At 39.4% G+C, this 24,810-nt stretch overlaps 1 protein-coding gene and 1 long non-coding RNA gene across 4 annotated transcripts in view; both read left to right on the top strand.

Moving 5' to 3' along the window:
- Positions 1-11,442: 11,442 nt before the first annotated feature.
- On the top strand, positions 11,443-14,204 carry LOC146435987 (uncharacterized). 3 transcript variants are annotated; one of them, XR_014852871.1, is made up of 4 exons: positions 11,443-11,584; positions 11,964-12,141; positions 12,742-12,856; positions 13,707-14,204. It is a non-coding gene; the product is annotated as an uncharacterized LOC146435987 (long non-coding RNA). The 3 variants fall into 3 exon arrangements; XR_014852870.1 differs by having other exon boundaries at positions 11,443-11,692; positions 11,968-12,141; XR_014852869.1 differs by lacking the exon at positions 11,964-12,141.
- A 6,414-nt stretch (positions 14,205-20,618) lies between these two features.
- The window catches only part of BDKRB2 (bradykinin receptor B2), a 38,753-nt gene continuing 34,561 nt past the window's right edge, over positions 20,619-24,810 (top strand). The window contains exon 1 of the mRNA XM_085061453.1: positions 20,619-20,697. The gene's annotated coding sequence lies outside the window, so the exon portion shown is untranslated. The remainder of the gene's footprint in view (positions 20,698-24,810) is intronic.

The following is a 24,810-nucleotide window of genomic DNA, read 5'->3' as shown; positions in this document are numbered from 1 at the left end:
TTGCCACCCCATCCAGTCTCACAGTTTCTAGATTCTGCTCTTTTTTGCTGAAAGCTTCTTTCTTTCCTTCTTACTGTTTTGTAATGTTTTGTTTGGATATTTGCATTAAGTCAAGATGAAGCATTTAACCATGACTGCTGCTTATTCCTCACTTGCTGCAATCACTGTTTTTCCCTTGCAGAGCAGAAACCTGTCCCATTTTATACAAGAACAGTGGGAGCAATAAAAACAAGCAAAGGCAGACAAGCTTTCTACAGGAAAGAGACCACTCATCAGGAATGACAAATGCAGACAGGGAATAGCCAACAGGCTGAAAATTCATTGACTTAAACACTAAGCAGCAGTCCTCGTCCCTTTTTGCTCTCACACATCAGGATCTGTTTTCAGTGCCTGCATCTGAGATCTTGCCATGCAGCCACCAGCAGGGACAGACTCTTCCCCCAGCCCCAGATCTTCAGCATGTTTACGAACCATTTTTCATTTTTCCATGCAGATAGAAAAGACGAAATTATAAACGGGATATGACAGTCCACAGGGATTCTGATTTGCTTTTCAGCAACCAGAGCACACTGCCTGGTAGTTGTTTCTTGGGAAGTTGAGCCCTGGGAGTCATTTGCCCTCTATTCAGTGGGTACTTACAGAGCCCACCCAGTGCCAGAGGTACTCCAACACACCTTCAGTAGTAACTGAAGTGGTTTGTTTTGTAACTCACAGTTCACCCTGTTCAGGACTTTCTGGCCTGACTGAGATCCAGTTTGTCTAATTTCAAGCTCCAATATCTCAGCAAGCTGGATAAGATAGCACAAAAGATAGCCATTGATTGTCATTAGTGGAAAATGTGTCTGTTTTATTCCTATGAAACACCCATTCTTTTCTCAGAAGGACACAGTTTAGGTAGCCTGATGCTGTCCACAGCTGAGCTGGTTATCAACTGGGAACCATGGCATAGAGCAGACCACTCACTAATCCAAAGCTTGCACAGTCACAAGCAGCATAAGAATCTCCTACCCTTAGGTTGCACAAGTCACGTGAGAAGAGCAGAGATCTCAGAGCACTCCTTCACGAGCGCCCAGCCTTGTGCAACTTAGGGCTTCAAAATTCTCAGCCATTGCTGTTTCAGGTCCAAGGGGCATGTAGCTAAACTTTATCTTGACTGCAGCAAAAAGACTCCAGGTTAGGCAGCTGCCATTCCTGGATGCAAGCAACAAGATGTATGTGATGTAGAAAAGCTCTGACAAGTGGCACTGGCTACTTTCTGTGCACTGCCTTCACTTTGTCACAGCTTCCCTTTCCTGGCCCTTCAAGTCTTCTAATCCTCCAGTCTCATCAGCATTTTTCCCTGTGGGAGCAGCATATCCATAAATTTAAATATTTCTGTATAAAAGTGCCTTGTCCAAACACTAAACACTTAACACACCACCTCCCAAAATTTTACTAAGATCTGTATGGCTGAAGAGCATTTTTCATCTTCCAATTTTTCATTGCCTTGGGAACACATCTCCAAAAACAGATGTTACCAAGTAGGTTTTGGCTTGGCTTGGGTTTTTGTAATGCTGTTTGATGCCTTCCAAAAGCTACACAGTTTTCAGTACAAGAAAGGTCTGGTGGAAAAGAAACAAACAAAAAAAAGCCCCTCTGAACTTGCAGATAGCTTGTGGGTGAAACATATGCTGATGCTGCCTCAAGATCAGGCTTACTCATTAATTTTTAGACCTCATAATAAAATTGAGACATGAAGGGATTTCCAATGTTTAGAAATATCCCAATTCTTTTGCCAAAATAAGGACAAAAAGAAAGGAACAGAACATCTAGCATGTGTAATAAGCCTTAACTTAGCCAAGATCCATTATTTGACAAGAAAATCCTGACAAGAAGATGAGCAAGGCATAGACCAGGCTTTCCTAAGGAAAAGGAAGGCATTTATTTAGATCAGAACTGGGCACTGGAATTTGAAGATGAACTGGACCATTTCCAGAATGTGAGGGAACACACTGTTCCAGTGGTTGCTTCATCTCAGCAGACACATCTTGTGAAATTGAAATTGGAATCCAAAATTCAAGCTGCTTCCAATAAGTGATTTATTGACCCAGACTAATGGGATCATTAGCATTCCCAGATTTATGCTGAGAGTTATGGCAATTGTCATCACTGCTAGATATTGCTTTCTTCACTTAGTTACCTTGCTAGTAAAAGATGTCTGATGATAATTTAATGTAGGATAATTTAATGTGGCCTGGTAGTTCATCACAACAATTTCTTCATGGCCAAGTATACATAAATGCAAACAAAAACCAGGAATAAAGTAAAATACATTACTAGAAAAGGCACATTTAACATTGTATCATGTTATATCAGCAGTATGACCAGCAATACTAGTGAGATTATATATATATATATTTGAGGGAAATATGTACAGAGATTTACATGTATATGTACATAGATGTATATGTAATTGAAAGGGTGAGTAGGCAAATTATTGGTTAATATGTTTGTATTTGGGAGTCAGAAGACATAATATGATATCCAAAAATTTAAGGATCCCTATTTATTTCTTTGTAATTTCCAAAGGCTCCTGTTCTACAGACCAGGACACTCACTCATCTCCACCCATCAAACCCCTCTGAAGCACCCCAAAAGTATGTTCTTAGCATAGCTGTTCTTCCCTAAGAGCTTTTGTCATCTGTCTTTTCATGGCATCAAGCCAAAGCCTCTGTTTTTTGTCTTGGAGATCATTTTAGCTAGTCTCTCCCAGTTTCCTTAAAATGATGAAAACCTTAATCCTAATTTTTCTACCTCACCATTTATTGTAAACATTTTGAAATAAACAGAGTCTATAAAAAATATCCTGTTTATCTGGATTGCATCAATCATAGAATTATATAATAAATCAGCTTCAAACTCATGTCTAGAGATCATCTTACTCTATCACATTGCTCAGGGCTTTGTCCAGCTTAGTTTTTTAATTTGTCATCATCTTGTGCTCCAGCCCCCTAACCAGCTTGTTGTCCCTCCATTAAGCTCTCTCAAGTTTGTGAATGTCTTTGTCATACTATAGCAACCAAAACAACACTCCAGATGAGGCTTTCCAAGTGCTAGGATAAAGAGAACATCCCTGCATCTGCTGACTGTGCTGCACATACCCTGATCCTGCTTTCTTACATCCTCCCTTTCTAGTCTCTCCCAATTGTTTGGTACAATCACTTAAGACTTGCTGTTTTACAGGAAAGACTTATTAAATAAGAAAAATAAAATCTGATTTTATCTATCTGGTCTGGGCCCCAAAGACAGGGAGAGAAGGATGCTAAAAATAAAACCCCATGAATTAGAAAAAAATAAGCAGACTTACCCTACAGTTAATGAAAGCAGATTAAGTTAATGCAGAAGTGCAGGTATATTTACATTTAACTCTGTGCTAGACATCAACCTCCTGTTCACAGGACAGGAATGATTTCTTTATTTAGCACATTCTATTTGAAGAAAACTGGCAACAAAAAACCCCCAAACTAAACCATAAAGCAGGGGAGAATAAGACATTAAATCCATTCAGTATAATTTCAGGCCTCTCAAGAGGGAGTCTGTGCCTGAAGAAATTAAATTTTCTTTCAGAATAGCAAAGCATCTACAGCCCTTTCATGACACTTCATGTATTACCCAGATTCAACTGTTCCATAAATATGGAGGGAAGGAGAAGAAAAACAAAATGAATACAGGAACCTAAATTCCTCCTGAGACCTTTTGCTCAGTCACTAGTAGTTCCATCATATAACAGATTTCCTAAAACAAGCTCAACGGACACAATAGCCAGACATATATGGTCCTCTCCATAAGAAAGCTGATTATGAGAAGGAATTGGTAAAGGACTATCAGTAATTTTTACTATGTCAACTAAGGCCCAGTTCTATTTGTGCCCTTTGTTTTCACAGAAATCGGAACCATTTTTTCCTGTTGATCTGTGCTTTGCTTCAGCCTTTGACAAAACCTCAGTGGCTTGTACTGGAGATAAAAATTTCTTAGCTTTCTGTAGAATCGTGGGATTGAATTGGTTTCATTATTTGGATTGGGTGGTACTTTTAAAGGTCAGCTGGTCCAACCCCACTGCAAGGAGTAGGGGCATCTTCAACTCCAAGCCCCATACACAGATCTCGTGCATGTCACTTCTCTTTCTCTTATGGGCTTTTAGATCACCTAGCTCAGCCCAAGTTAAGCATGGGGGGAGGGACAGGGAAAAACAGAAACCAAGCTGTCCAAGAAGGCACATTTCCATCCAGCAACATATAGGCACAGTATAGCCTCTAGAAGAATTGCTTACTCATATTTTAATATTTACATGTAGTAACAGGAACAAAAATCCAATGATGGAGCCAGGCAACCTCAGACTTGCCCAGCAGAGAAGGCAGTGTCTGGTTTGGAAATAACCATGCCCCTGATTTAAGTGCAGAAATAACCCTCTTGACTCTGAATAACTCCTTGTGTCAGAAAAGCAAGGAAAGGAGGCTCAGGAGCAAAGAGTAGGTGACTCTCCAGATGCTTCCTGAGCGAGATTTTATTTTTACTACTGCTATTAATTTCCTAAGTTCCATTAAGTGGCACTTGGAAAAATATCACAGACAATTTTAATTTGTTAAAGTAAGTATATTCAGCTGTTATTTATTTACGCACCTTATTCAGACAGTATTAAAATAACTGAGAAATCAGTACAATAATTTATCCCTTGTTCTGAAATTTGTTATAGTCAGAGCACTTATTTATTTTGGTCACTAACCACAAGTGTTTCTAGGTCCTGTGGTTGTCCAAATGGGTACAAGAAGCTTCCAGATGCTTAGAGAACTGTGAGGCAGAGGTTAACCCATTCTCACAAAAATAAGATCAATCTTTTAAAAGCAGAGATTAATAAAATTCTAAACATTAGCATAACCTCTGGGTTGCTTTACGCCAAATAGGATGTGCTTGTGTACATTCAGAGATAGCACATGAACACTGAAAGCCCTCCCCAGCCTTCTTTTCTGTAATGGCTGTAGGATCCTGTTTACAACCTGGGCCAGGGAAAGAAAGATTTTATTTTCAATTTTCACAGTGAGCAGAGAGAAGCTGACTGGTATTAACACCCCAAGTGCCCATACAGGAGATAGGCTAAATGCAAATGCATGATTTTTCCAAAACATGGGAACTTGGCACAGTGTTTGTCTTCTCAGTTTGTTGTAGTCTTCAAAAGGGAAAATAATTTCTTAGTCAAATGCTTTCCATGGGTAAGTTTACAGCATGCAACTATTTGGTCAAGAAATCTTTGTTTGCAAGATCATGGGGCTTTTGAAATTATGTCCTTTGCTCTGCACTTGACCTCTTCTAAACAGAACTTTCAACAAGGTCTATTTTTTCATAAGCACTATGTTCCCTGTTCAGGGTTCAAGTGTGAAGGAAAGGTTCCACCTTATTAACTTCCTCCCTGCACATTAAAAATATATTCCATCACCATTACCCCACCAAGGGCAGTTTCCTTGTTTGTTGTTCTATGCAAGAAGTCAAGAAAAAATGGACTGCATCCTGTAAACATACACTTCCCCCCATAACCACAAGTCAGAGCTGATGTGCCTTCCACCAACAGGAAATGCTGCATTACACCTTAGGCATCCATTTACCATTATTCCTCTGCTGTATATCAAACCTGATGCTCTCTGCCAACACACTAACATTCCCATTACAGTGGTTTGAACAAATAAGACAGGAAATTAACTGTAAAAACATCAAGGAGAATCATTTATACAAATCTCTTTTTTTTCTGTTCTCTAGAGCAGTCTCAAACCAGTTTGTCTTTTTGCTGTATATACCCCTTGGCCAAGGCCCATGTAAAACAGCATTGGGAAAATGTGTTCTCTTTCATGTTGGCTGTAAAAAGCTTGTGATTTTTTCTGTTATTTATATGGCAAATGGATTTCCATTTGCTTCCAGCAAACAAATTGTTTTCATAATAGAAACAAGCAAATATTTGTTTGTATTTTAAATAAATTTTAAAAAGAGTTTATTATACACATATTTTAAGACAAAAGTTAATGGAAGTAAAACACATTTGTTATTTCAATCTGTAGCAGGTTTCATGTGTCTGAGCCTAGGGTGGACAATCTGAAATCTTTTCTAGTTCACCTTCATGAGCCAAACATTCATATTTCTCAAAGCCTTGTGCTCAATAACAGAAGTTTTGCAGTAGATCTTCACATCCCATTAAAACAATTCCTAGTAGTTTAGACGCAAGCAGCAAGAGACTGAGTTGCAAATCCATTTTCCAAGCCTCAGAACACATCAGTGGATATTTATACAGGGAGAGAATTAATTGGACCCTGCCACCTACCTTCTAGACCTGCAATGGGATCCCGAGCCCCTGGAGGGTGACTTCTCAGTATAATGGGTGGTGCACTTGGCCGTTAGAATCATTTAAATTAGCACTTAACTAGAACTTAAAACCTACCAGGAACTAAATCAAAAGAATAACCTTAATTTTAATCAGGCCCTGCATCTCTGCACCCTCTGTCTGTAAAGGCAATGGATGTCCAGCAAAATTATGAAGAGCCTGTGGCAATATTTCATATTGTGAGTAATGCGAGTAGTCCATACACCACCTCTCTGGTCAAGTCAGCAACAACAACACCCATTTCTTGCTATGCCTCCAAGTGTCAAGTATTTCCTCTGCACACAGAGAGACCATCCTCAGATGCTGCTTGGAATTAGAGAACAGAGAACTTCCACATTTTTTTGCATAAACTGAGCTGAACCAGGGCACCACAATATATGTACACGTAAATAAACAATGTTTCCACTTCTATTCAATTTACTTTAAGAGATAAATGCAAGAAAAGGGAAAAAGCCCCATAACAAATAAACAAACAAAAAGCACACACAAAAACCCCCAACAAACCAGCCAAATAAAAGAATCACAAACCAGCCTGTATACTGAAAGCATTTGTACTGTAGTCTTGGGACACATACAATTTACTTGCAGTTTATACCAAATAATAAGAGAAAAAATACAGACCTTTCAGCCTTTAAAAGCAATTCTCAGTCTGAAATAAAAACTCAAAAAGAAAATAAGTATACACTGCTTGAGGGTATGAGCTATTTGGATGTCAGGTCATCCTGACTTCTTAAAGCAAGGTTCTGCACAGAATTGAACATTATGACTTTTCTGTTTCACTCAAAGGCAAAGCCAAGCACAGTGATGGCAATTCTCCAGACTTCCAATTTAAACAACTAAGGTAGCCTTGGGTTCTGGTTATGATCTAGCATATGTAACTGTCACATTTTTGCTTCCATCACCCTACAGATAGCATCTTATCTAAAGGTTAGATTGCACCCTAATGCAGCCTAGATGAAAATTTAATTTCCAAGCTCCACAACTGTAGATTGCTGCATCTCAATTAGTTATGATCCAGGTACTCACTCCACTAAATTTACTGGCATGAAATGTGGAGAATAAACTTAAACAAACATATATTTACTGCTTGGCTTCAAAATCAGGGCTTTCCCCTATACATACACCACAGAGTGAGTATTTTGCTAAGTATCATTACCCAAGTATCTTTCTTTCAGGTAAAATACAGTATTAATTAATTTCCTTTCCTTCCCAATGAATTCAGCATCAATAACTTAAGCCAAGTCCATCTTTTTAGAAAGAAATAGTCTATGTTTCAAGTCTGAACAGAGAATTAACACCAGACAAGAACATTTGAACATGCTTTGTTCAAAGTCTGAAATCAGTTTCCCCTCTGTGTTTTGTTTGCCTTATACTCTTCAAAAGAGAAAACAGGGAAATGCCTGATAGTAAATCTTCACACATGTGTACATGGGGTAACTTTAGCTCTGTATGTAAACAATAGTGAATTTCTACTATATGAACATGTGATTTCAACTCTTAATTACAGGAAGGAACATTAAATGTAAGTCCAGAAGAGATACAAGAACAGCTTTTAAATTATTTGCTGCAGTAAAACCCCAAGTCAAGAAAGCACGTGTCTGTCTCAGAGCTCCACATGCAGACTCTTAAAACATAGTTACAAATATTAGGTAAAAAACATCCTTGAGCAATCCTGGGTAAGAGGAAATTTTGGATTTATTTGATAAGTCTGTCATGAAGTGGTTCCACCTCATGCTTCTACAAAGTGATCTAGTATGACAGATCCACAACCAGAAAAAGATATCCTGAAAAAAAAATAGAAAAAACCAAACAAACAAGGAAACCCCACCTATCTCCCAACACATTCACACAAACACATGCATTTCCCAGTCTCGTAGACTTCACTCTCATGTCTTCTAATGCCAGTTTCAAGAAAGACAGTCCTCCACCTTCCTCCCCAGCTTGCACTCAAAACCTCCCAAATTAGTTGAGTGGGGCACAGTCTAGATCCACTCCCAATCTTGAAAGTGTATAGAACAAAAGTGAAATTTATGGCTACTTCAGCCTGTACCCCTTCTTGCCCAGTACTTCACTCATCTCTATTCCTTGAGCTCTGTGGAGTAGAAATTGTGTTAGTCCCCACTCACATTGGATCACTCACACAGGTGCCCTGCTCATGATCCTGTCTTTGTGATTAATGAAGTTGTTTTCTCACAAAGTAGTGTGATACACATAGTAGACACGCAGTCCTTTCAGATTTAAGAAGGACAAATATTCCTCAGAGCTGCCTGCGATATCAAATCAGCTCAATCCTGCAGGGATGATATCTGAAGCAATAAAGTACTGAGGCTCAACGTAATTTAAACAGCTGTTTAATCTGACACTTGGCAACAAATACTTGATTCATCCAGTCCAAGTCATTTATTTCTGCCTTCTGCAGCACTATCTACAAGTTGACCCCATCAATTACATGGAACCAAAGCCACTACAACTTATCATTTCCCAAAGGAAACTCCACGAAAATGCTAACAGGGCATTTCGTGTTCTTCCCACGCACACCTTCATTTGTACTGAGCATCTCAGACACCCACTGCAGTTCCCTTTTAAACTCTGACTTACTGCCTTCAGAATCTTATCTGCTTTAACCTCCCATCTCAGATATCTTCTGATCAAGGTCATTGCCATTTTCGTTTTAACAACGTACCAACTCTTCTTGCAATGTCAAGGTTCCCCCAGCTGAAGAAAATAACGTCTGTTGTTTTCAATAACTGACTTTTTAAAAGCTGGAGCCCCAGAAGAACCCTGACACCATGATTATTTCTTTGACCAGAAATCTTCCTCAAAGCAACAGTCCTTTCTTCCAAACCCCCACCATTCTGTGAACAAAGGTTTTTTCCCAATATTACTTCCTCTTAAATATAGCACAGTAAGTGGTGATAGCTACTACGTTGCAAGTGATAATAACAAGTTCCCTTGACAGAAAAAACACACAAAGTAGCACTGGCAAAGGCTCCAAGATCCACTCCTTTTATCCCAATGCTAGTAGACCCTGTCAGATTGGGTCGTGACCACAAAAGTAGCTTTGTGACATGGAAATTAAGTATAGCTTCCTTATAGCATCCTTCCTTAATTTATTATTTTAAGCTGCACATATTTGTGATAAAATACAGCCTAGCTCAGAAAAAGTGGCAGTTTGGATGAAGTCCTTTACTCCAGTGATGAGGTACTTATTCCATGAGCACCAAAAAGCTCCATGTTTGGGACTTGTTCTATTCATCTCTCCTTCAGTTTATTCAATAATTAGCTACATATTTGCAACTAATTATTTGTCTTTATCTTCCATGTCATTACACTGACTCCACAGAACTTAGCAGCCTGTTTGAAAACACTGGAGATAATTACCTTTCTAAATGTATGTGTATATAATATACATATATGTGTAGACAGTCCTCACTTCCACTTGCAGTTAGGAGAACCAGTAGGAGCCTCAGCTATCCTAGCACAGGAGCACTCATTCCAGCATTCAGAACTCTCCTTCTAACGATCCCTAAGAGACTACCATTACAAGTTGTCATTATAATTGCATTAAGACAACAGATGCAGTACTTGGAGAGCCTTTCTCAACTTCCAACCACCACACAGGGTTTGAAGCAGACACCCAATCCATAGGTGCAATGGAACTAATCTTTTATATCCCACTCTGCCAATGAAACAAATACAACAAAAGCATTTGCCACACAAGGGATTTTCAAATCACTGCAAGTCCAAAGACAGCTATCAATTAGTTTTACTGCCATAGTATTACTTCCTACACTTCTTGCCCTATAACTTAAAACATCTCCCCTCCACCCCTTCATCAGACATCAGAACATTTTCCTGTTACAAAGCTGTTTATTCTGTAAGGATCTATTGAGCTGCCTTCTACCACCCAGTTATTCTCAATAACTTCTGGTTTAATGATTGTGCCTTCAATTGATTTTAGGAGAGAAATTCAGCTTGCCTCTCCCTCTTCCCCTTAATAAAAGAACAACAAAATCCAAGACACTGTAAAAATTTAGTCACTAATTTCCAGTACTAGGTCTTATGTTTAAATGAATGTGAAGCAAAATTGAGTAGTTAGCTGGTCTAATTAAACTCACTTTGGTCTGATTAAATGCAATTATATTTCACAGTTGCTTTGTGCTCTCTGTTAGCCTCTGTTTTCCATCCTGTATCTCTGCTCAGTGTGATGGGAATTTCACTCCACTGGCTTCCATTAGGAGCAGCTCTCTTTTCCCCTCTAGGCTAAATATTATTCACTGCCCTTTCAAATTTGACTAGTTCAACTGCAATCATCTTTCTTGCTTATCCCCGAGTAATACTAACCTCTCATCGTTTGCCCACTGTAGCATTTTCAACTGCTGCACTTGTAATGTGATAGGACATCTGAGGCTCCCTTCTTTATCAGCTAGTTATCACATATGGAGGAAAACAGGCAAACAAAGAGAGTCAGGAATTTGCTCTCACACTTCAGCTGGCTCTCCCTGGGCACAGAAGCTGTCCAGTGGCTCCTCTCTTCAGAAGGAGCTGAGCACAGGAATCAGCACAGTTTTTCAGGTTAAAACAACCTTATGACATTACCATTTGTGACTGCTGAGGGTCCATCCAGGAGGCTTGTTACTTAACTAGGAACAGTTAAGTAGATACAGAATCTTCAAGCAAAAATGAAGTTATGTTTTGATGAGTATTTAATAGCCACAGTTACAAGATTTTAGAAAGGTTAATACTGAATACTTGGCTACATTTATTATAAGTTGCCCACGTCTGGATAAAATTAATGGGTTCATGAACAAAGCCAATGAGTGGTCACAATGAACGCATCCTCGTTTGACACAAAACCAGATTTCTCTTTTTACCACTGTAGAGGCACTGTCAACTTTAATGGAAGTACCCTGGTCCATTTGTCCACTCAAAACCCAGCAAACCCATCTGAAAGTAATTTGGTTACAGGCTGCAAAAGGGATTCTAGATCAGCTGTGGATGATCAGCACAGGCTGTCACAAAAGGCAGCTCAGCCAGGTTGGAGCAGCATGAAGCTCAAATCTTGCTGTTTGGTCTGCTCTGCACAGCTGGAAGAAGGAAGCAGACAAGTCAGGCCAACTGCAGCAAATCAATTGTGTGAAGTCTCCTTACTCTACTGTAGATTTGGCTCTTCACTAACAAGTGGTCCTGCAGGATGGAGAATCGTGTCAGAGAATTAGGTTACTATAATCCCAAGGAATGTTCTAGCCAGTTCCAGGCACCTTCCAGATCCAGCATCGCATCAGCCAAGTGGTTTGTGATCAGTTTCTTGTTTTGGATAAGCATGTCTAGTAAATTAATAATGTGTCCACCATTTATAGACATAGGATTCTTTAAAGGTCTGATATTTATAGAAAAATCTGAAATCTCTGTGACTAGAAAAAATATTTTGGTGCAATTTTTTTAATCAATTACTGTTTGTATACTTCCTCATTTCTTGACTTCTTACTTAATTTTTCACCTGGAAGATAAGAAAGATTTTAGTATTAACTCCCTAAATACTTCTCCTTGTTTGCTATAGGAAGCAACAGACATATAAGTCTACAAAAAGAGGAAATGTGAAAATGGCAAGGTAAAGCAATTTAAATTTGTAAATTTATTGTCTTAGCGAACTCAGGGTTACTACCTTCCCATCAGATGTTCAAATGAAAAAGGATGCATTTAAAATATTTTCCTGCTGGTACCATAAGAGCTCTGAGGTAAGACAGTGTCCTAGGTTGCAATATAGATGTATTAAAGTATTCTATTACCACCAGCTGTGGGGCATTAGCTGCTATCACCTGCTAATGACTCACCCCTGCATGACAGGCAATGGGCCATCAGGGACCCACCGTGTGACTCATGGACTTATCTCATCCCATTGTGAGATGCTCTGCCGAGGAGGGAGGAGCCAGGTGTTCCCACCTGGGTATAACCTGGCCTTGGAACTGCCTGAGCTAGCCCTGTCTACTGGGTTCCCAGAAGACAAGAGCTACCACTGGACCTTCAGCTGGACACTAGACCTTCACAGGATCACTGCTTTACTTGGACTGCTACCACCACCCTAACAGGGTGTCAAGTTGTATCTGACTTTGTCAGTGCTTTTCCTTTTATTATTTAACTTGTTTTTACTTTCAGCCTTGACTTGTGATCTCCCATTGGTTTGTTTTCAAACCAATACAGACAGGCATTTGAGATGTGAAATATATTTACATGCTTGTCTATTTTCAGCATATATATATATATGTATGTGAGGCGTTGTGCTTCTTCTGAGCAGAAGTTTGGGAGCCAGAGAACTGCACTTAATTTTTTTTCCCCAGTTCCTTCTGTGGTCTCATGCTGATTTGGACCTTAGTTTTCACAAATACCTTGGGAATACCAAAATGCTCACTCTGCACCCACTGATGCTGAGGGTTCAGCTGGAGTTTGGAGCAGGTACTATCCATCACTTGCCTGACACAAGCAAGTGCTAAGAGGAAGAAACTATGTTTGTGATGAAAAATTAAGATCAGCTTCTTATTGCTGTAGCTGGGTGAAGATCTCTTGTTTGTAGCATTAGAACACTTTCTAAACTTTACATGTAAGTTATGATTATGTTAAAAGTAATTGTAACTGCTTCTGGAAATATTTTCCCTTTATCAAAATGAGTGCTGTAGGCACCAACTAGAATTCATGGTCAGGTTCTCTTGATTTGACAAATCTTGTCTGTAGTAAAAACTCCTTCTCAGGAAGGACTACAAGTGCATACAAATACTGATGCTTGGGAAACACAGAAATATGCACATGTTGTTTTTAATTTAAGTGCAATAACTATGGCTTAGAAGCCTGCTCACTTTCTAGGGCTGCCCTTTAGACCCAAGCTCTTATTAAAAATGCTCTTGTATCCTTTAAGAGGATCAATTTAAGAGTGAAAGTGCACCAGTTATATTTTGTGAGGAGTCTCTAGGCTGGGAGCATATGAAAACATCCTGAGAAAGTCTGCCAAGTGAGGCTGTGCAGTAGCACCCTCCCTGACAATTTTTCAGCTTCTCATTTTACAGTTTCAGTCAGGCTTTAATGGGAAAAAGTAATTCAGTTGTTCAGGCTGTGCCACCTCTGCTTCTGCAAATGGTTGATGGGTGTTTGGGGTCAACAACCTCTGTAAGCTCTCAGATGTGTTCTCTGGGAGACAATGTCTGACAATGAGCAGGACATTTAGCTTCGGTGTGTGCATTTTGCTCATGTTGACAATCTCAGTTGCCTCTCCCTGAGCACATTCCAGTAATGTTTGCTTCCTCTACTCCAGAACAGTTCCAGATCAAATACTTACCAGCTGAAACCAACCATGGGGATCATCATTCTCTTGCCATGGGAAGACTGCTCACCAACACTACAAATCTCAGGTTTTGTGCTTCTACAGTGTATATGCAAAATACTTGTGTTATTCCATTTCTTCACAGTTGTTTTAGATCATCTTAAATTTCTTTCCTCTCACTGTTTACACATTTTGAATGAATTGCCTAGATTTTTTTTTTTTTTTAATTTGGCTGCTGTATAACTAAATGGTCCAGTTAGTTTTTCTTCCAGACTACTAAGTCTTTCCGGATCCCACATCTCTTTACCAGGACTCCCTATAACTTTACTCACAGACCCAAGCACTCTAGTCAGAGTGCAGTGAGCCATCATTCCTCTCTGACCTGACACAGTGGCAGATGCGGGGGAGAAATCAAATGAAAACTGCTGTGAAGGAGATGTATACCAGATGTTCTAGCTGTACATGAGGCCAATTAATTAGAACAACAGATCAGCGGATTTCCCATCTCATTTCTGTTTTAATTCTAGTCCCTGTGACTTGGCATGGACAACCACAATTTTGAAGCTTGTTTGTTTGCCTCACATCTCCTTTCACTGTCCTGGTTCATGTATGCCTCAAAAGGTAAGGCAGTAGCAGAAAAGTAGTGTGAGAAACAAGTAAAGGTAATGAAAATTGCCCTTCTAACTCTATGTCTGCTAATGAGCAATTCTGTATCTTCAATTCATTCATTATCCTTCACAAGTTTCTAGGAGCTGAGGTCCTACTTTTCCAATGCATAATCAGAAATGGTTTGCCTTGAAAACCAGCACATTTCTTTGAAACAGTGTTTAGAGAGGAAAAGAAATATTTAAATTATCTGATCAGAATTGCAATAGAAGTAAAATATGCAGCTTTTCAGCTCTGATTTCTGAAGGTAGAGAGTGCTTTCAGCCCCCATGTTTCCTGGCTCCTGCCCAGCATCAGCCAGTTCAGCCTTTTTGAGTAAAATTTTGTACAGTCTCCCTGGAAGAAAACGGGGTCTCTTGATATCCAGGAGTTCACATTTTTGTCTCCTTCTTTTGCTGAACTGCAGTGGATTAGCTCTGTGGGGAAAGTCCTTAGCTTGAAAAAACAACACCATTCTAAAAGTCCTGAAACTATTGTCCTAACAGTGGGAAAGAGAAAGGACATTTCCTCTTCCTGCCTTTGCTAGTAACTATGCCCTTGAGATTCTTTTTGAAACTTTACCCTTGAGGTTCTTTTTGAAACTTAAAGTGCCCCCTTTGCAGCATCTAGCCTGAAGCTCATGTAACCGTGGAAATAACAGGCTACACTATTAAACTTTCAGCTAATGTAGTTCATATTGACTTCTCAAAAGCAATTTGCTCATTCCCTAGGTTTACTTCTCCCAGAAGCACCTAAACAATATTATGATGGAATTAGGAATCTGGTTATATGCTGTCTCTTAACTCTTGCACATTCCATCAATGTAATTTCACTGCCTATGAAGCAACACACAGATTCAAGAACTTGCAGTCTGTCTTCTCTTCATTTTAACTACCTTTTTCCCTTTGTTGTGTGAGAGGAGGGGAGGTGTTTTTTGTTTGGTTGTGCTTTTTGTTTTGTTTTCCTCATTTGCACAGATTGTTATCTCAACTACAACCATCTTGAGCTACAGGCAGCTCAGCAAACTAACAAAGAAAAGAAGCCTAAATAAGGAAATGTGTGTAGTTCACCAATATGACCACAAACAAATCCAATGTGAGAAGGAAAAAAAGTAATAAAGTCAACCAGCCTGTTTATGCACCCTAAATTGAATAGGGGATTCTACTTCCCCCTTCCCCCCTAAGGGCTCTGTGTGACTCATCCTGAGCAACTTACTAAGCAGTAAGGTGACATTTTATATCATGTTAGGTTAACTTTTTTTCCAGTTGAAAAATTTTTCTGTAGCTTTGCATGAATATAAGGAGAGCTGTGTACTTCCTCGGCATGCTGAGCTCTTTCTGCCTTGGTATACTCATCTTCAAAGCTACTGTTGTACTTACTCACTTTACCAAGATTTATTTGAAAGAGCTACTGCACTAAATGCATAATGCTGAGGAATTAATTCATTTGACTTAGAACCTATCAGTGTGATCTGCCTATGGTAGCCTGTTCTGACTGCTGCTTCAGGCAGCAGTCATCCAAAATGAAGGCAAAGTCAATCCCAAGGTAAACTGGGCCTCTTCCCCCTGCAGAGGTCATGAATCTGTTGTGGCTTATCCTCACACAAAAAGGGTACTGTCAAATACAACCAATCAATACAACAGATCTGGATTAAAAGAAACTGTTACACCTTTCCAGTTTGTCTCCCAGTTTTTCACTTCTGAAGTTTAAATTGCAAAATCTGACCTAGATATAGTTTGTCTCCAGGGGAGCATGAAACATTTTTTCCTAATGAAATTTCAAGTTTGTGTATGTTTTCCTCTTCTTTCCGGGACCCAAGGCTTTTAGGCAAACACCAGTAATCAAGAAACTAGGGCAAGAGTTCTTGACATGACAAGAGTTACAAGTGTTTTGCATTAATTATATCTACATGCGATCTTGTAAACCTGCTCTCTATTCTCCCCCTCTTTAAATTTGCAAGAAAATAGAAAAAGCTGGTTTGCATTCACTAAGCCTGCTTTTATACAGGTATTTGTGCTAAGGGCTTTCATGAAAGTAAAGAGTGAAGAAATGCCTGAGGTTCTTAGGGCTGGAGAGATGGAGTGTGCCACAGTTACATTACAAGGACAAGTGCCAAGTGACTGAAGCTTGTTGATCTCTGTCCCAAGGGGGCCAGTGAAAAGAATTTGTAAGAAGGAAGATAGCACTACCAACACATGTCTGGTCTCATCTGGAAAGAGACCTCAGAGTGTGTCTCTTGTTTCTAAAGGGATGGCAGATTCTTGTCAAGAAAACTTGATGACTGGGATGACAGTGTGATCCAAGACTGAAAATAGCAAGACCTAGGTTTTATGCTAACACTAGAAAAAATTCTTCTTTTTACGTATATTATCAGGTAGATTTTTAAATAGATAATTTTTTTTTACATGTTGATAAATTTTTAGCTTGCGTAAGATGCTAGCCTCCAACCTCAGTCAGAAAACAGACATATTCTCAAAGTGTCACTAAAAGTGCTACTTTAGTCTCTCTGTTTGGGGAATTTTAAACCACATTTATTTTCCTTTCTTCTGGCTGAAACAGAGCCTGTGGGAGGCAGTGGAATTCTGGATTCATAATAAATTACAAGTATGCATCTATACAAAGTAACTATTTTCCCACTTTTCACTATTACTTCTTGTTACAGCTGTTTTCCCGCCACTTCTGTCAGCAACTAAACCAGACAAAAGAGGGACCTCAAGCACCTGGCTTGCATTTCCCAGCCATGCATTTGTCAGGTGTGCAAGTCCACCTCCCCAGAGACAGCACCTACAGTAGATATGCACACCAAAGGAAGCAAGGAGAGCTCTATGGGGAAAGGCAGAACAAACAAGAACCCCCACAGAAGCAGCAAAATTTAAAAGGAGGTGTTACTGAGAAACTGATCTTTTCTGTATGGCCACTGTTGAGTTAAAAATTGCCTGTAAACAGGGAGAAAACTCAAGCAGTGAAAACTATGGCAGGAGAACACCCATGAATTTAAATGCAGTTCTCCCTTCACCTTGGCTTGCCAAGCAGTGTCCTCAAGGTCTTGCCTCAAGAAGAGGCATCAGTCAGTCAGGAGACAAGGCCACGAAAGTGAGGCAGTGGCTCAGAGCCCCAGACATTACCCTGAGCTGGCACTGACATCACCTTGGCCTCAGCACAGCTCCCACTGTCCCAAGAAGGTGTTCAGGTCCAGCTGCTGCCACTTTATCACAAGTCTCACTGTTGATAAGGGAACATTAACTTAAGTGAAACTGTCTTAAACTCATGCTTTTTCTATAGCAACCACTATTCTATGCATTAGAAATCCAAGGCAAGATTTAGTGCCTGCCTGCAGTCTAGTATATTTCATTACTTTACATTGACAATATGACTCTGAGTGATATTTACATTAGTAATTTTAATGATGTCCAGGTGTATGACCAAACATGCACTTCCATCTGTGAGTTCGTGCTCAGAACACAAACATTGTTTCAGACCCAAAGGAGGTAATTTTGCCCCCTTATAAAATCTGCATTTTATTTATCCTATGATACACAAGTAATAATTTCTGAGATAAACGTTTTGGTACAACTGAGTGCCTCAGAGTTTCAGCCTGAGATACAACAGCTGTAGGACAGAATTTACTGCTTTGGCTTGTTACAGTTTGTAACTACTTGCATGGAGGTCGAATGGAAAAGGGAAAACAATGAAAAACATGTCCCTGACATGTTTGAATAGCACAAAAGACAAGCAATTAACATAGACACTATGATAGATTAGATTTTAACGAAGAACACATCACTGGAAAACATTTCAGCCTGCATTACAGGCAGATGACCACCCTTTGGCTTCCCTTAATCCCTTGCATTTTCTTCAGTGCAACATCTTGATCCTGCCCCAGTTTTTCCCCACAGGAGAAACTGTCAGGTGCACCTAGTTCCTTAGCTGATGAAGTGTATGGTGCAAATTTTAAATGAGGCCCAGGTGTTAAACAGCATGTTTTCTCTTCATTATTCTCCAAAACAAAAGGACATGCAATAATCTAATGGACTTCTGATAATTAGCTGCCTTTTGTGATGGGAGAGAAGGAAGAGAATCAATAAAAGGCCCCTTTCTTACCAACATTATTCAGACCTTTGGTGAACTTAAAAACTACTTTAGCAGAGCTCTCTAAGCAGAGACATCATTGTTTTACTAATATTCAGTTCCTCAACTGGAACTCAGAAAATCCCTGGCACTTCTGTCAAGAACATCCAACAGAAACCGGGCTAAAATGGGTTGGACTCAATGTTACTGGAGGTCCTTTTCAACCTAATTGATTCTGTAATCTTGTAAAAATTGTCCAAAATGTCTATCCATCATGGCCACTTATTCTGTCCCACATCTGAAAGGATGATCCTTTTAATGTTAATGTTTTTTACAAGTGGCATATTTGGAACCATGTGAGAAGTTACCTGTTTGATATGCTCATCAATGGGTGATGGATAACCCTTGTCTGCCTCTGTCTTTAAAACCAGAGGAACAAAAATTAAATTAACAGCTGATCACAATGAATTAACCAGCAGTCAATCCATTATTAATCAATTTTTCTTGCTTAACCTCTGGATTTGCTATGAGCTGGACTAGTTCCTGTGGTGACTGACAAGCAGCTCTGATATCCCCACAGGATGGGCAGGACAAAGCTGATGCACAACATATTCCTCACTCAAACTAATATACTTTTCAAGCACACACTTCCGATGAAAAAAATACCAGATTTTTCTTTTCCTTAACCCCATCTGTGGGTAAATAAGATATATTTTGATTCACTATTGAATTTGTTCTCTTTGCAATAGTATAATTTTAAAATAGAAGCCAGGAAGAATAATTATCTACTTGTCTATGCACAAATTTAAAAAAAAATATTTTCCCAGCAGAAGAAGATCTCATTCATTAAAAAAAAAATAATATATTAAAAAAAAGGCAATTATATTCTTACTAACACTTGTTTTTTCTTCAAATTTTGGAAACTCATGCTGAAGGATATTTGAGTAACTGCCCCTGCCAAAAGGCAAGGAGAAGTTCTGACTGCACCTCACTGTTGCCAAGAGACATAGGTGCCGTGATTCCTTGCTCATGCAGAAGCTGCCTTAGAAAGCCAGTCCCTCACATCCAGGACTTGAACTTCTGATGACCTATTAGTGCTTGATGGGGCAAGGATATCAGCTCCTGTTGCCTGCAAACCTCAACTTTCCATTATCTCAGAACATCAGTACTGAATTCCTGTTTGGAGGTAGCTGAAAACATTTATACACATACACAAGTAGCACCAAGGCTCTCTTTGAATTTCAAAAGAAGGTTATGTCATCTGTATAAACATGAGCAAAAGAAACAAAAACAAAAGAAATCCCTTTCAGTCCTTCTCACTCAAACATTCATCTTCACTCACCTCTGACCCCCAAGTCCAGAAAATTAGAAGGAAGTCAGTGGATGACACTACTCGCAGAAAAAGCTGTGGCAAATGCCTCCAACTATTAGCCCAGACTTACTGAAACCACAGTGTTTAATGAAGACACATGCAGGCAAACTGGGAGTTCAGGTGAAGTTCCCTCCTTAGCAGGACTCAGTAGCAGCACTTTTTTAACCAGTATCAGCATCTTTGTTAGCCGAGAGCTGGGTTAGCAAGTGCAAATTCAGCTTCAGTTTCTGCAGCTGTGCTCTAAGACTTGTCACTAGAATGAGTTGTGGGCAGAAATATCACTTTCCACGCAGACTCAGAAGCTGAAGTTTGATCTGGTTTTTAAAGATGTTCAGGATGTTTTTCTAGATTTTGTGCGTCAAGAGGACAATAATAAGATCAGATTAACGGTAAAAGTAAAGTGACAGGAGCAAAAGAATCAGAGCATGCATACATTTCTAGTTGTTAAATTCCAAAGATGCCACCTATATCTAATGTTATATTTTTGCTTATAAAGATATGTATGTAAGCCTCTATACAGGCACATGCAGGTATGTCTGTGTATATGAGCACATGCTTGGTTTTGAATACAATCAGAAGTACAAAACCCAGTTAACCACAAATTAGATAGTTCAACAACAATTCACATACAATAGCAACACAGAGATTTAAACTATCAAATTTTCAGAGTAATACCTGCTGTGTGAAAAAGTAGCCCTTGTAACCTGAGACTGTAATTTGAGAGCCAGTACTTTTGTGAGGTGGGTAAATTCCATCTGGGTTTGCTCCAAAATAGTGTTTACAGGTTGTCATGGTGTTGCTGTTTAATGCTGCTGTCTCAATCACTAGAAGAGCATTAAGGCAAAATCCTGGGCTACCTGACAGCTCTTTGCAAAAGAGGAATCAGTAGCAACAGTGGTGAGTCAAATGATTTATTTCAATGTCTTGTAGGCAGCGTTCATACAGCTTTTGCAGGCCTCATCTACACTCGTGATAATCTGCCCTTACATCTTTCCAAGACATTTGCAGTAACTAAACTTGCTAACTGGAGGAAAGGGCAGAGTCTTCGTGCTGCCTTGCACTCTAGCATTGAAACAGCCAGGGGGATGGAAAATGCTGTTGGATCATTCATGCTGCAACGTGGAGAGGGAATTAAAAAACGTTATCCACCTATGCCTTTTGTAGCCCTTCAACCAGACCAGTTCTCCAAAATATTTCAGTCAGACTTGCTGCAAAGAGCTGTTCCTGAACAATAGAAGGCAGCACTGTCTGTTGTAGGAGCAGGAATAAGCTTGAGGAGGTTTGAAGGAGTGCATAAGCTGTAAGCAGCAGGACATCAAACATCATCAGCCTTGGGGCAAATGTGTCCCAGACAGACAGATCCAGGATCTGGTCATCATGAGGTTTGGATTGGGATTCAATTCCACAGAGTTGTAGAATATATTAGGTTGGAAGGGACTTTTGAAGGACATCCAACAAACCCCACCCCTGCACACCCCCGTGCTTCCTTCCTTGAGAAGGCATTTTGGTTTGAAATGGGTTTTGTTCCCGAAACCTGTGGGGCTTCAGGCATAAAACAATAACCTGAAAGATTCAAAATTTCATTACCTTCCTTAACACGTGGCTAAAATTATGATAATATAGGACAGGGCACTTTGAATCTCACATATTCCTTAATAAGCCAAGAAAACGGATAGCATTTCAAGGAAGTTATCATACACTGAATAATTAAATCCATCTCCAAATACCATACAGATGACATAACCTTCTTTTGAAATTCAGAGAGCATTAGTGCAACTTGTGTATGTGTATAAACAACTGCCACTGTTATTTCTCTTGTTTGTTCTTGTTTGTTCTCTTCCTTGTTTTACCTAATACCCTTCTCCTGAGCACATGCCCATGAAGTGAGAAGGATAGATTTGCACACACAGCTAGAAGAAAAATAAAGTTGATCTTGTTTTACCTTAATATCTTATACTGTTTGGGGTTTGTTTAAACCCTTTTTTTATTAAAGGAAGAAGTCTGCCTCCAGGTTCTGCCTTCAGCTTAGATGGAGATTGCTATATTTCTATATCTCTACCCTCAGCACTATTATGGTCATTATAAATCATTCAGCCTTTGAAATATGAACCAGTTTAATACTGATATCAACAGGAGACAAGAGAACTTTTTTTTTTTGGAGGGACTTGGTAGATTTCAAGTATCCCACACATACTTGGTAATTTGTGTAAGAGTGGTTTGGTGCCCCAGATTCAAGTGATAAAACTGTTCTTATTTTTAAGAAGAACTGACTGATTATAACTTTCAAATCCATCATGACCTTGCCATGGAGAGTCTACAAGCTATTGGGAAGATCTGGGGGAAGAAATGATTTAGTCAAAACCTTCTAGGGGAAGGAGGAAGCCAAGATTAGTAGTGTGTAAATTCACTCAGTCTCACCTGCTGAACTACCATGGCCATCCTAAAATAACTTCTTACCCCAAGATTCAAAATACATCTGTGCAACAGTGAGAAAGGCACACTTTTCAGTCTCCTGGGAATGGTACAGGCATAGCAAACAGCATGAGCACCATGTTCTGAATGGAAGCACAAATCTGTTCAGCCCTGTGTATGTTCAGTTAAAAGTATGATGTAGCAGTGCTTTCTTTCATACCCCAAATTCCTGGGGTGGTGGAGGAAGGGTTGGCAAGCATCCTTCTGAAGCCCTCATATATTGAGTTGTATTTTATTTGTCCTTAAACAGAAGTTATTTTTCAGGCATTATTTGTCTCCAACTAATTGGCATCCAAAAGTTCCTACTGGCAAGTCAACTATGCCAGAACTGAAGTTATTACTACAAATATCTCCGTTTGAAATGCAGCCACCTTTTTGAACATCTCAGTCATAGCAGATGTCTATCTGACATGTGTTTCAGACCAGTTGGCTGCAGCCTACAGCCAATGCATCCTTGTGAACTTGCTTTCTGTCCATTATTAATCAGTTCCCCAAAGGTAATTGGGCAGGCAATTGGCAGATCTTGCATATTCAGTAGAATTTTCTTTGCCTTTGCCAAAAGGTGCAAGGCCAAGCCTGCAGCTTCTCTGTCACCAGTCTTTACATGTTTAGGAGACATCTCTAAACTATTTCACAACTTCCTGTCAGTGTTAAATTCACAGTCTTTCTACAAATTCCAGCATCAATAACAAATGTCACAAAGGGAGAAAAATACAAGAGGAAATTCAGAGTCAGAGAATTAATGACTGCCTTGTAGGACCTACACTAGATTTACACAAGAGTCCAGACTATCAGTGCAGTGCTTTAACTACAAAAAGGTTTTCTTCGGTGGGGTGTTGTCCCTTTTGCTTGCATAGGAGCACTGTGGTCATAGGAAACAAAGGAGGACTAAGGCCATTTCCCCGACATTTGTGAGAGGTCCATGCACTTGAAAACCTGCTGAAACATGAGTTAGCCCTGCTGGGTATCCTCAGTTCAGTCTTGTCTAGAGATCGTCAATGACGCAGCTCTTTCATGCTTAGCAGGAAGAGACAATCTCAGACAAGATTTCTATAGTTTGTCATGGTTGCTAAAATGGCCCAGCTATCCTAGAGCTCGAGGGAATGCAGAGAGAGGGTCATAAGGATGTTCAAACAGATAACTTCACCTAGGAAACAAGCTACTCTGTACTATATTTTCAGAGCAATCTCCCCTGCTGTTTAATTCCACCTGCTTACACAGCAGAAGCTACAGAAGCTATCAGCGACATATTCTGTATTAAAAAGAATGCATTATAATAACCATTGTGGGAAAAAAAAAACCACAAAGCATCACAGATATCACAGCGGTGGATGCAACTTGAGAAAGTCCTACTATCCCCAGTGATAAAATTAGTTTCCTTTAGCAGTACTCTCCCAGCAGCAATGTCACCTCCCAGAACTGACTTTTACTTGATTTGGTAGTTTATTTCTACACAGGGATTACCACATCCTCAGAGAACATAAATGATGGATGGGAAAAGAGTAAGATCTCAAATTTTGATAGAAAGGATTCCTTATTTCTTCAATAAGTGACAAAAATACATCTGTAAAATTTACATCAGTGTCAGAAAGAATGGCAACACTTTAAAACATTACTTCTACAGGTTTTCCTTGTCCCTACTAAAATGCTGACAATCTAGTTAACATCTACCACTCATAACCAGGTGTTTTCCATGACTTACAGAAGGGCTTCCAGATCCCCCCATGTACACTGTCATCTAAATATTTATGTTTCCCTCAATAGCTGGTACAACAGGGTATATTTTATTTTTGCCTTACAGAGAAGTCATTGTGCAAGTTGACAATATTTGTCTAGTTAGAGGAGATGCTCATATTTTAACAATACTGAAAGATGCTTGAAAAAGAGTGTATTGCAACCCTAGCAATTGTCAGACCACATCTCTCAGTCAGAGCTTCAGCTCTGCTAGAACAGACAGGAGCTAAAGTGGGAAATGCAGTATCTCAGAATAAACTTATTTTCTACTTGAAAGAGGATGCTGAGAAATTCAGTTACAATGTCATTCAGTCTCTATATTTTAATACAACTATTGGAGCTTTTAATTTTTCAAAAATATTTTTAAGCGTCTCAAAAAATGAAACATTTTCTTACCACTGCCCTTAATTCCAGCTTTATAAGCTAATAGAGGCATAGCACTCTAGGATCAGATGGAAGTGTTTAAAAGGTGGTGTTGATTTTAGGTCAAGTAGCCTACATTCTCTTTGTTGCTATAAAACAGGAAACAAATCAAATATCTTTGAATTGCCATGTGAGGGGACTAAAGGGGCCCTCCAGAGACCACCTAGAAAATCCTCTTTCCTCACAGCCAATAAGACACAGTTGTTCCTAAAAGGATGAAAGCTTCTTATGAAAAACATGTCAGTGTTTCACTGTCTCTACTACCAGAAGAATTTTTCTGACATCCAGCCGGGATGTTCCTTGCTTCAATTTACATCCATGGTTAATTGATAGCCTAAAATCGAGAGAATCTCCTGTGTCTTTTTGCAACACCATTTACTC

Source organism: Lichenostomus cassidix, chromosome 5 (genome assembly GCF_008360975.1).
Source record: "Lichenostomus cassidix isolate B80296 chromosome 5, HeHo_3.0, whole genome shotgun sequence".
Taxonomy (NCBI): Eukaryota; Metazoa; Chordata; class Aves; order Passeriformes; family Meliphagidae; genus Lichenostomus; species Lichenostomus cassidix.
The sequence above is the reverse complement of the archived record's forward strand: the minus strand, read 5'-3'. Positions and strand labels throughout refer to the sequence as shown.